We start from the raw sequence: 12835 nt of genomic DNA, 5'->3' as shown, positions 1-12835 counted from the left end.
TGGTAAGGTAGTTGAGGTTGTTGGTTATTACGCTGTTGAGGAGGTTTTTGCTTCTTACTGTAACCAGTCTGCTGCCCCATTGGGTGTGTTTGGCGTTGTAGTCTCCTCCAGCTATGAATCTATTGCCCAGGGTGTCCAGGAAGTCGTCAAAGTCTTCTTTGGCGATGGAGCGTCTGGGAGGGCAGTATACAGCTGAAGTGGTGATTGTACCATGACAGTCTTCTATTGCTACGTTTGTTGCTTGGAGGTAGTCTTTCTGGAATGGTGGAAGTTCGTAGTGCTTAATGTTTGATTCGATTATGATTCCGGTGTCGCCGTGGGCCTTTCCGCTGGGGTGTTGGGTGTGGTAGAAGTTGTAGCCGTGTATTTTGAGGTAGTTTTTATCGGTGAAGTGGGTTTCGGATATGAGCATCACATCGATTTGCTGTTGTTTTAAGAATAGTTCTAGTTCAAATTTGTGCTGAGCTAGACCGTTGGCGTTCCGCAGAGCTATTCGCATTGGTTTTATTTTGCTTCTGTGCGTATGAATTTGTCCATGAAGAGTGTGAGTAGTGACAGCAAGTTGTTAATTTGCTCTGATTGTTTCTCTATTAGCTTTTCAAGCCTAGAGACGTTGTCTGTATCAGGTGATTTGGGGGCACTATTTTGAGGAGGATCCCTGTGGCTATTTGGTATATTTTGAGTGCCTTGTACCGCTTGGGCATAGGAGGTTGAGGGAGTGGTGAATTTGGTAGGGCTGGGTGTTTGATTGGTTGGGGAGATTGGGGTAAAGATGAATTTCGGTGAGCTGGGTATTTGGTAGGTTACCTCTTTTGTTCTAAGTTTGGGGTACTTGTTTGAGTACAGTGTTTTGTAGGCTGAGCAGCCTTTGTAGTTGGCAGGATGGTCACCTTGACAGTGGATGCACTTCGCTGGGATTTCCGGTGATTTACTGCACTGGTCGGTGGGGTGTGTACCTGCACATTTGACGCAGCGGAAGATATGGTTGCAGTATTTCTGCGTGTGCCCGTATCTTTGGCACCTCTTGCATTGCACTATCTCCTTTTTGATTTGCGGTGGTTCGAATTTTACTATAGCGTTCATTAGGCGACTGATGTTGTAGATTTCCTTATTGTTGGGTTTCTGTTTTAAATCGATAAAAAATAGGGATAACGGTTTTTTCGAGACTCTATGCCTTATGTTGCTGACATTGATGACTTCGTGGCCGAGTTTCGATAGTTCTAGGGCGGCTAGCACCCTTCCCTAACCACGAACATGGAAATTGACCAATTAACAGTAACGCCAATTTCCCTCACTTTCCGAACGAAGGCTTTTTTCCACGAATCCGATGATTTCGGGCCCTTAGGCACACCCATCATAGTTTTCCTCGACAGCGTTACCATGAACAGTTTGCTGGTGAGTGCCGAGGCGTGCAAACGTGTGTCCAGTGCCCTGCGAAGTCCACAAAACAGCACGTGACCATCCAGTTGCTGCTGAGTGCCGAGACGTGTGTCCAGTGCCCTGTGAAATTCACAAAACTCCACGTGACGCTCATCTGTCGAAAGCAAATCCAACAAACCTAGCTAAGGGTTAACAGCCTCTCGACTAGTTCTTTCACACTGAATTAACTAGCTCGATGATGGCTCTATCATTCCAAACAGGCTCTCCGGAGCTAAATTATAACACCGCCGTTTTTCCTCCCCCGTGGCAAGGGGGCAACACATCTATCCTGGTAAACGACCATCACTCGAAAAAACGCAAGCTGGAACCAAGCAAGACAAATGTGAATAAGAGTCAAACTAAACCACCAGCCAGCCAGGTGACCACCTTCAATAGATTCTCAATACTGGAGTCTACGGAAAACTCCATGAATACAACCGAGAAGGTAAATAATCTCCATACTCAAAGAATTCCCCCTCCTCCACCAATATTCATTGACGACGTAATCGACATACAGTCAATGATAAGGACCATTGAAAAAGACATCAGCAAAGAGGACTACAAGTTAAAAATTAACAACAACCACGTGAAAATTCTGCTGACCCACCCAGACGCCTGTAGAAAGTTAACTAAGTTGCTAAAAACGTTAAACGCTAAATTCCACACATATCAGCTCAAAGAAGAAAGACCTTTTCGTGTGGTGCTACGCAACATCCACCACTCAGTCGACCTAGATGAACTAAAGTACAAACTTCAAAATCTTGGCCATGAGGTAACAAACATAAGCAACATTAAACATAGAATCTCAAGATACCCACTATCACTATTCTTCATAGATTTAAAACAAAAAGGGAACAACAAAGAAATTTACAACGTCAACCGGCTGATGAACTCCATAGTTAAGTTCGAACCACCTCTTGTAAAGAAAGAAATAGTACAATGTAAAAGGTGCCAAAGGTACGGCCACACGCAGAAATACTGCAACCATAACTTCCGGTGCGTAAAATGTGCAAGTAATCACCCCACTGACCAATACACTAAATCCCCCGAAACCCCCGCTAAGTGCATCCACTGTCAAGGAGAGCATCCTGCGAACTACAAAGGATGCTCAGCATATAAAACACTACATAATATTAAGTATCCAAAACTGAGACCCAAGGACATAACCATACAAGAACCTAGACCCCAAAGCTCACCTCACCATCAGTATCCCACGCGCAGGCAACACAAGGAAACGTAAACAACTCGAAAACCCACAGTGTACACACAGAAAATAGAATTCCCACCCCACAAAACACAAACAACTTCACCAGACTCGAAAAACTTATCGAGAAGCAAACTGAGCAAATTAACAACTTGCTGTCACTACTCACACTCTTCATGGACAAATTCATACGCACAGAAGCAAAATAAAACCAAGACGCATAGCTTTGCGGAACGCCAACGGTCTAGCTCAGCACAAATTTGAACTAGAACTATTCTTAAAACAACAGCAAATCGATGTGATGCTCATATCCGAAACCCACTTCACCGATAAAAACTACCTCAAAATACACGGCTACAACTTCTACCACACCCAACACCCCAGCGGAAAGGCCCACGGCGGCACCGGAATCATAATCGAATCAAACATTAAGCACTACGAACTTCCACCATTCCAGAAAGACTACCTCCAAGCAACAAACGTAGCAATAGAAGACTGTCATGGTACAATCACCACTTCAGCTGTATACTGCCCTCCCAGACACTCCATCGCCAAAGAAGACTTTGACGACTCCCTGGACACCCTGGGCAATAGATTCATAGCTGGAGGAGACTACAACGTCAAACACACCCAATGGGGCAGCAGATTGGTTACAGTAAGAGGCAAAAACCTCCTCAACAGCGTAATAACCAACAACCTCAACTACCTTACCACATACGAACCTACACACTGGCCCACCGACACAAACAAAATACCCGATCTCCTTGATTTCCTCATAACTAAAAATATCTCGTCAAGACACGTCCAAATCAATTCCTCGGCTGATCTCTCCTCTGATCATTCCCCCGTGATAGTAACAGTCAGTTCAACTATCATCGAGAATACACCTAATGGCTCCATACATAACCAACACACCAACTGGCAGCTCTTTAGAGAAGTCTTTACACACACAACTTCAGCCTCAACTTCACTAAAAACCAATGAAGAAATCGAAGCAGCCACGGAATACTTAAACACGAACATAATAAACGCTATCCGCTTCTCCACACCGGCAAAAACGTCCATCGGCAATCACGAATACCCCCAGTACATATTAAAAAAATAGCAGAAAAACGTAGACTAAGAAGGATATGGCAGACCCATAGAACACCGGAGGACAAACGCAAACTAAACAACGCAACTAGAAAATTATCCAAAACTATAAAAATCTACAATAATGACCGTTTTCACAAATATCTCGTCAGCTCGTCCCCCACAGCCGACTCCAACTACTCACTATGGAAGGCCTCCAGGAAACTCACGCGCCTCCCACAAATAATACCTCCAATCCGCCGTCCGCAGGGTGGATGGGCGCGTAGCCCTATAGAAAAAGCCAACCTATTTGCCAAACACTTGACTGAAGTATTCCAACCCCATTCCTCCATAGCTGCAGCGGACGTTACCGAATATCTGCACACTCCCTTCCAAATGTCCCCTCCTATTGAACCCTTCACTTCTTCAGAGATCATAGAAGCAATCAGTCGCCTAAACCCCAAGAAAGCAGCAGGTCACGACCTAATAGACAATAAAGCAATCAAGGAACTTCCCATAAAAGGGATTGCACTCATCGCATCAATCTTTAACGCTATCTTCCGCCTTGAATACTTTCCTCAGGCGTGGAAAATCTCACTGATCACCCTCATCCCTAAACCCGGTAAACCAATATATGAAACCAGCTCCTATCGCCCAATCAGTCTTTTACCTACACTGTCTAAACTATTCGAGAGGATGCTCACGAATCGTCTCCTTCCACTCCTAGAAGAATTGAAAACACTCCCAGATCACCAATTCGGCTTCCGAAAACAACACTCAACAGTAGAGCAAATCCACCGCATAACCCACATGATCAGCCAAACCCTTGAAAAGAAAAAACACTGCTCAGCGGTATTCCTAGACATCCAACAGGCATTCGACAAAGTATGGCATGAAGGGCTACTCTACAAGCTTAAAAAGATCCTACCCCACCCATACTACACCATATTAAAATCCTACCTAACCAACAGACAATTCATAGTTAAATGCCTAGGCGCCACTTCCGCAACATTCCCAATAGAATCCGACATACCCCAAGGTAGTGTCCTCGGACCCCTACTGTTCTCCATCTACACTGCCGACTTACCTATATCAAACGAGGTAACAATAGCAACATTTGCCGACGACACAGCACTATTAGCTACTCACGCAGACCCGGCAATTGCCTCATCCACTCTCCAGCGAAGTCTCGACTCCATGGAAAAGTGGTTCGAAAAATGAGGCTTCAAAATAAACGAAAAAAATCCTCTCATGTAACCTTCACGCTCCGAAAACAAACCTGCCCCCAGGTCACCATTAACAACACAATAATCCCAAGCAAGGACTCCGTAAGATACCTGGGCATGACCCTGGACAGGAGGCTAACTTGGAAAAAACATATCTCAGAAAAAACAAAGCAACTAAAGGAAAAACTAAGAAAATTCTATTGGCTCACGGGCCGACGCTCCAAGCTAAACATACAGAACAAAATAACCCTCTACAAGGCCGTAATAAAACCTGTCTGGACCTACGGAATCCAACTATGGGGAACAGCAAGTAATTCCAACATTGAAATACTCCAACGCTTCCAATCGAAAACGCTAAGATCCCTATCAAATGCACCCTGGTATCTTACCAACGAAACAATCCACCGTGACCTCAAGATACCTACAGTCAAAGATGAAATACACAAGTCCAGAAGCAGATATAACACAAGAGTCAACAACCACCACAACCCACTAGTCACCCAACTACTGGACACGACGGACCAGATCCGCAGACTAAAAAGAAAATACCCTCTAGATTAAATCCTTAGTTTCTACTAGAACCAACAATATAAAACTATTATGATCCATGTCATTGTATCACGCCAAATTAAATTAATTACTGAAAATTCTCAACGAGAATTGATCGTAAATATTCTAATAAAAAAAAAATCTCTAAAAAATTCGATGAAAATTCTCATGAGACATCAATTGAAACAATTAAACGCAACAGAGAATGGGTATAATCATATAATTCCTCCCCATTTCAAAATTCATTAATATACATCGATTTTTGTTTTCATATTTGTTTTATGTGTGAAGAATACGTATTTATTGGCATAAAAATATTTTCTATTTCAATTCCTGGTCATTTTAGATCGAAACTTCCAAATATCGTTGATTAAAAATTTTTTAATTTTTAAAATGAAAGGCACTAATTATAGGACAAAAAGTTGTTTCAATTATTTGAACATTCTGCTTCATTCCTACAATAACATATTTTATTTTAAATTAAAACAAGAATCAATACTATTGTGTATAAGTTTAATGGAGTGACACAGGTGATTTGTAGCTAACACTGTAGCTAACATAGTTTCTGCAATATACCCTTTAATCGAGTAGAAATAAGGGGATTTTAGAAATTTCTATTAACCGACAGTATTGTCAACAAGTTTTAACAATGACTGAAGGTTGCAAAATTAAATATAAAATGATTTATTAATAGCATATGCAGTGTTAAATTTGTAAATAAGCAGTTTATCTTTTAAGAATAACAAAGACACCAGAAAATAAAGATAATATTCTAATTATATTGCAAACTAACGAATAATGTAAAGAATTTATTTTTGTTATCTATATCACAGATTTTAGGTAAAATATTAATTTACTTATTACTAGGAGATTGAATTTGAAATATAATTATAATTTATAAGGGACACCTTTAAACTAGCAGATATTTGGTAGCAGTTCTCTAGCCTTTGTACAATATAACACAGTTCGGTTTAATTGAATTTAATCCCTTTGACCAGCCAGTTTCCAATTTCATTTATGGCATAATCTCCTGACAATTTCATACCCTTCAAAAGAAACACGATTTTCTATTATTGTTTTACAATCGCGGAATATGATCAGTGTTTCAATTAAGCTCCACTGTTTTAATTTCCCGTCTACGCACGATGTGGGTACACCGTTTTTTTTGTTGTTTTTAGATACAAGTGACGAGAAATTATGAAATGATATTTTAAATTTAAACTGATTTCATTCATTGATTTATTGTAGCGACAATGGTAACTTGTTTAAATAAAGATTTTATAAATAAAATATTTAAGGTCTAAAATAATAAATAAACACATGTGAAAACATTAAAGCTGTTATCCTTATTCATGGTCTTGTTGGAACGTGTTTAACGAGCGTAACGTAGGCGTGAAAACGAAAACGTTGAGACTCTTGTGGCGTAAAAAGACTGAATTCCTCATAAAAATACAAGAAACGAGAGAAAACGTGCACATAGTTTATTCTCGACCTGGGATACATAAAACCAAAAAAAAAAAAAAAAGAAAAAGAAAAAGGAACAAAAATTTTTATTGGTTATTTACCGAAACTCATTGTATCATTTTTATTACTCTATATAAAACGTAGAATCATATACTGACGAATGCTATTTCGAATTTCTAACTTCAGAACGATAATTACATATTTGAAATTACCAATAAGTGGTAGTAGCATTAAAAATATGGAATATTCAACGAGATGAAATATAGGTAAGGTATTTAAAAGAAAAAAGATTGAAACGTTCGATGTAAAACGATGAAATTAAATGATTGGATTTGAAAACTTGATTCGGTTTAATAATTCGATGAAAAAAGTATTCATCCTATGAAAAAAGAATTCATGTTCCTGTCGATATATCAACGACGTGCGCCGTTACTTCCGACTGCTCTGCAATTCAAATGCAATACTCGAATATACATGGCGAAAGAAATGGAAATTGAGCAATTTAAGGGAACGAATTACTCTCGCGTCCACGTAACTTCAAAATGTTTCACGTGTCCGTGTTTGCGAAACGAAATTCGTCGTTGTCCAACTAACACGCTTGCAGATGCTACGTTCGCTTTGTTGCATATAGGGCTTAAATATATGAACAAATAGAACGGCGCAACTGTCACTAGCGTAATTTTTAAAGTGAATTAATGCATAATCTCGTCATCTACGTTTGACCATGATTATGGCAGTGATCATTGTTATATACGAATCTTCGTGCAATATATGTGAAAATTCGTGGTTGTCCAATTAACACGCTTGCTGATGCTACGTTCACTTTGTTGCATATAGGGCTTAAATATATGAACAAATAGTACTGCGCAAGTCTCACTAGCGTAATCTTAACGTGTTAAAGTGAATCAATACATAACTTCGCCATCTACGCTTGACCATGACTACGGCAGTGGTCATTGATATATGTGAAGCTTCGTGGAGTAGATGTGAAAATTCGTCGTTGTCCGGTTAACACGCTTGCAGATGCTCCGTTCACTTTGTTCCATATAGGGCTCAAATATGTGAACAAATAGAATGGAGCAACTGTCATTAGCGTAATTTTAACGCGTTAAAATAAATTAATGTATAATTTCGTCATTTACGTTTGATCTACGTTTTTTTATCTACGTCATCTACGGCACCTACGCGAATCTTATTGATTACGTCTTTGGCAGTGTTCGTTGCTATAAATGAAACTTAATAGTTGTTGAAACCGCTCGAAAGTCGTGTTCCTAAATCATTCCCTCGTCTCGTATCGTGTTCATCAAATGGAAAAGGAGATTGTGTTTTAATGAAATCGCTTGTTACTATCAATCTTGCTGTGTCACTCGCATAGGAGAAGAAAGTGAGGAAGGAGAAAAAAATTAAGGTAAGGTCATCAATGAGCAAAATGTTTAATGTACATTAAAATTGAGTCCGCTGCAACCCTCGTGACTTTTAAAATTCCATACGTATATTGTTATACGTATATTGTTATACGTTAACATTGCCATATTAAATATATTCGATCAAATATTCAATCTCGTTCCCTGAAAGCTGTTCCTGGATATCTGGTTGGATACTTTACGCACGGAAATACAGAGTGTGAACAGTAACAAACCCTCTATGTAGAGTTTTTGCTTTGCTCTTTTGAACAGGTAGATGACATTTTGCTTCGAAAAACGGATATATGTTCCACGGATATGCACATACAGAGTATGTGTATCGATATACACATTGATATACACCTTTGTACAGAGTGTCAAAAAAGTATTTATCGCGGTTTTTTTTTCAAGCCATTCTACACCTTCGATTTGATGAAAATTGGTTAAATAAGTGTAGCGCAAAATTGATCTTGACCACAATTTTCAGTGTCAAATTGTTTTTCTATTGCATCATATAGTGCTCATTAGAAAGGAAAGTTCCGTTCTTTTAGAAAAAATGTTTGCAATTTCATTAATACTTAGACTGATTTTATTCATATTTTAAGGTCAAATATGGAATACAATAACATCAATACTAATATCTACTTTTTTGTGCGAATTACTTTATATTTCAATCTTCCTTGATATGCAGTGACAAGCAAAAGTGTAAACACAGCCCGTTGATTTTATGTAGAAAGCGAATGTCGAAGGTATAATGAGAAAAGAGCATTATTTGACCATTCCACAAAATAATTTACCTAAATAGTAGTTAATTCTATTGGATATAATAAACGTGAAGTAGTACTAGTGGACGAAATACTATGTTGAAACCTTGATTCGACGAGTATAATTAATGTGTAAAACTGTAAACGTGGTTTGAGATGTCCATTTTTGTAAAATGTTTTGTACATTATTAATGTTAATGAAAATTAACTATTACATTTCGTTAATAATAACTTGTAGTTACTGTTACCTAATCTTTACCGATCACTTGAAAAATTAGTTTTTTATATTTATGTGTTTACTTTTTTCGCTCGTCGCAGTACATGTTTAAGTCAGATATGAAATATCTGGCGTATTCCAGCGGCTTTAATTAAATCTAAGATGTTGATATCCTTAATATTGAGAATGTTGTTAGTAAAGTAACTATTTCTATCCAAAAACAAGATATCTTTGAGACAACGTGAATTTTCGTTCCAATTTTCTTAACTTACAAGTATAAAATTTTCATCGCATGATACAATCTATCCTACAAAGTTCTTGCACACGACGAAGCTGAGAACATAGATCTTCTTCAAATATTATTTTTTTCACTGCTTCGTGTGGAATTTCTACTCGACGAGATGTTATTAAACGCTTAAAAGCTTATTATTAAACGATAACATACTTTTTCCTACATGAATGAACATGAAAGACGTCGAGTGAGGAATTAGAACAATTGTGGATGGTTGGAAACTATTATGCTGCGATCTACCATTCGTTTTTGCCTATACATACCACGGAACAAAGGATAATTATCACCGAATTCATCCAGAGCACATTTTCTAAGTTTTACTGTATATGATTACGCCCATTATATTATATTATGTTATTACGATGTTATCTAATTAATTGTTGTCTATTTGTTTTGATACTTATATTAACCATTATTTATAATATAATATACTAAATACAATTAGTATACACAATTAGTATAGGGATTAGTATAAGAAATTTTAAACAGCTTTTTTCAAAAGAACGAATCATTTACGATCCAGGGGTTTTCTGAAACTTTCGTTTCTCGTGATGAGTACTTTATGATGCAATAAAAAATTTTATCTGAAAATTATACTCAAGATCAATTTCATGATCCATTTTCTCTAACAGATCTCCATCTTCCACAGCTATAACAAATAATTTTTTGACACTCTATACATTTAACATCGATTATAATTCTGATAATTGAAACACCGAACATCAATGTGTTTATTCACTACGCCAACACAGATAACAATTAACATTGATATATAATATATATTTGACGATATATATCTGAAAGAATAGAAATTTCATTTAATCGACTATATGACCATACTCGGTTAAGTACCAACAACGACTATCTATCAACCTTATCTTACTTCCTCGAAGATATAGAAAGACTTTAAAAATTTCAGCCATGTGATTTGGTGCTTTAAAATTTAGAAGTAATATAACGATAAAAAACATAGGGTAATCTGAAAGAATTTTTCGCAGAATTTCCTTCCCCTTTGAATTGGCTTTTATACAGAACGACTTTAACCTTTTCAAGGAAATACCTATAGATTGTGACGATCTATGATTTTAAATAGAGAGGTATATCTGAAAAGAGGTGGATGTAAAACGTAGCGTATAAAACGTAGATCAAATCTTTATTCAAGGTGTGGCGGCACTCGACAAGCCGAAAAATCAGCAGTACCCCGGCAGCGACATCTACAGCCCCCAGTGACACTTACAGCGGAACAGGCCTACTATCTACCACAACTATAACTCACAACACGGCCACCTCAAAGGATTTTTCTCTTCGCAGAGAATCAGGTTTTCAAGAACGATCGAATATGTATGCACTTGATTTACACGTGAAGTTGTCATTAAAAATATTGTTGCGTTTAAAAAGATAAATATTGATTTAAATTTAATGAAATTGTTAGTCCAATTGTTTTAAGCTTAAAGATACGTAGGTGTCACATTTATATATTGAAAACCTGGGAGCGGCATTAATTAACAAACCTAGTCACGCGCACACGTACTTCAAAACCATGCTTGAAAATCGATATTCCCTGAAACAATGCATCGTTCTCCGCTACCAATTTATTTTCGCACGAAGAATCAGTCCATTCATCGTTGCCGTCACCATCGCTACTGTAATCTATATTACTCGAATAAATTCTATATCTTGATTGGAAAATCGCATATTTTAACGAACTTTCTGTGTTTTTTTTTTTTATGATTTTAATTGGCAATTTCCGAAATTGAACTATAGCTTGAGAATAAACCGATAATATTTGAGGGTATATATACATACATCATGTTTTTGATGGGTTTTGTAGTAAAATAATTGTAGAAAAAGCAAACTTTTTAAGAAAAAATTACCATATTCGAGTAATAAATTATAGAAAATTACCAATGTAATTTAAAACTTAAAAAGAAGAATCTATTACACGTAATAAAGAGAAGGACTTGTTCGCGAACGGTAATTCAACAAATACAGTCGTTGCAGAAACATAGTTTTACAAGGGAGAAGAATCTCTCTAGGAACTCGACGTTGTCACGTCAAGCGAAAATTCAATAAAGTGATTACTAACCGTATTACCAGCGACAATCGTGTAACGGCGATTCGTAAATAAGTTAGTCGTCTATTTGGAGAAACGTCGCTGGCAATATCGTCACATTTTAATTACGTCAGCGCTATCAATTGGTCTTGGAAGAAAGTTTTCCATTATGTACTTTTGCCCACGGCGTCGTTCCAACAAATGAGTCCGAGTTTTGAATCGCTTTCTCTTATATCACGAATTTGTAACGGTGCTTCTTCAAACTTTAAACGATTGTAATGAATGCCTTTGCGTACAAAGACTGATACCTGGTTTGACTAGAAGCTTCAGCTAATTAGTGCCCCAGTTAATTTGGATGTTCACTACCACGCCACTTATGAAGTGGCTTCGTGTCCGAGCGGATTTCCTCCACGTAAAAAAAAAAGAAAAAGAAAAAGGAAAAAAAAAGAAAAAGAGATAGGAAAAGAAGAAAAAGAAAAAGGAAGAAAAATAGAAAAAGAGAAAGGAAAAAAAGAAAAAGAAAAAAAACAGTTAATTTGGATGTTCACTACCACGCCACTTAAGAAGTGGCTTCGTGTCCGAGCGAATTTTCCCCACGTAAAAAAGAAAAAAGAAAAAGAAAAAGGAAAAAAAATAGAAAAAGAGAAAGGAAAAAAAAGAAAAAGAAAAAAAACAGTTAATTTGGATGTTCACTACCACGCCATTTAAGAAGTGGCTTCGTGTCCGAGCGAATTTTCCCCACGTAAAAAAGAAAAAAGAAAAAGAAAAAGAAAAAAAAGAAAAAGAGAAAGGAAAAAAAAGAAAAAGAAAAAGGGAGAAAAAAAGAAATGAGGGTAATGATGCAAATATTTTTTGTAGCCATTATATAGAATTTCGATGGTATAATTAATCAGTATCAACTTACCAGCCCCTGACGGGACGATTGTGACGAAAATAGCTTGCACACAGATGAGGATTGCAAGTATTTTCGAGTCCTTCATGGTTGTAAAAAATCAGGTAATGTTGTCGCTGTAGAATATGGGAAAATCAGGCGTTTCAATATCAGTTGTGCGGGCACTGGAGTGCGTAGACCAGAAATATCTGCGACAAAAATCAGAATACATTTGTTTTCACATGATTGGATCAATTTTGTGTAGGACTAAGCTGACTGAACCTAACACGGGATAATTTTTT

The 12835-nt window shown here is 37.4% G+C and overlaps 1 long non-coding RNA gene across 1 annotated transcript; it reads left to right on the top strand.

The window, feature by feature from the left end:
- Positions 1-7850: 7850 nt before the first annotated feature.
- LOC126927776 (uncharacterized) lies at positions 7851-11298 on the top strand. Its single transcript, XR_007715873.1, has 2 exons — positions 7851-8341; positions 10772-11298. It is a non-coding gene; the product is annotated as an uncharacterized LOC126927776 (long non-coding RNA).
- Positions 11299-12835: the final 1537 nt, after the last annotated feature.

The sequence above is a fragment of the Bombus affinis genome, unplaced genomic scaffold (genome assembly GCF_024516045.1).
Source record: "Bombus affinis isolate iyBomAffi1 unplaced genomic scaffold, iyBomAffi1.2 ctg00000214.1, whole genome shotgun sequence".
In the NCBI taxonomy this organism is placed as follows: domain Eukaryota; kingdom Metazoa; phylum Arthropoda; class Insecta; order Hymenoptera; family Apidae; genus Bombus; species Bombus affinis.
Note: the sequence above shows the minus strand (reverse complement) of the source record. Positions and strands in the feature narration are given on the sequence as shown.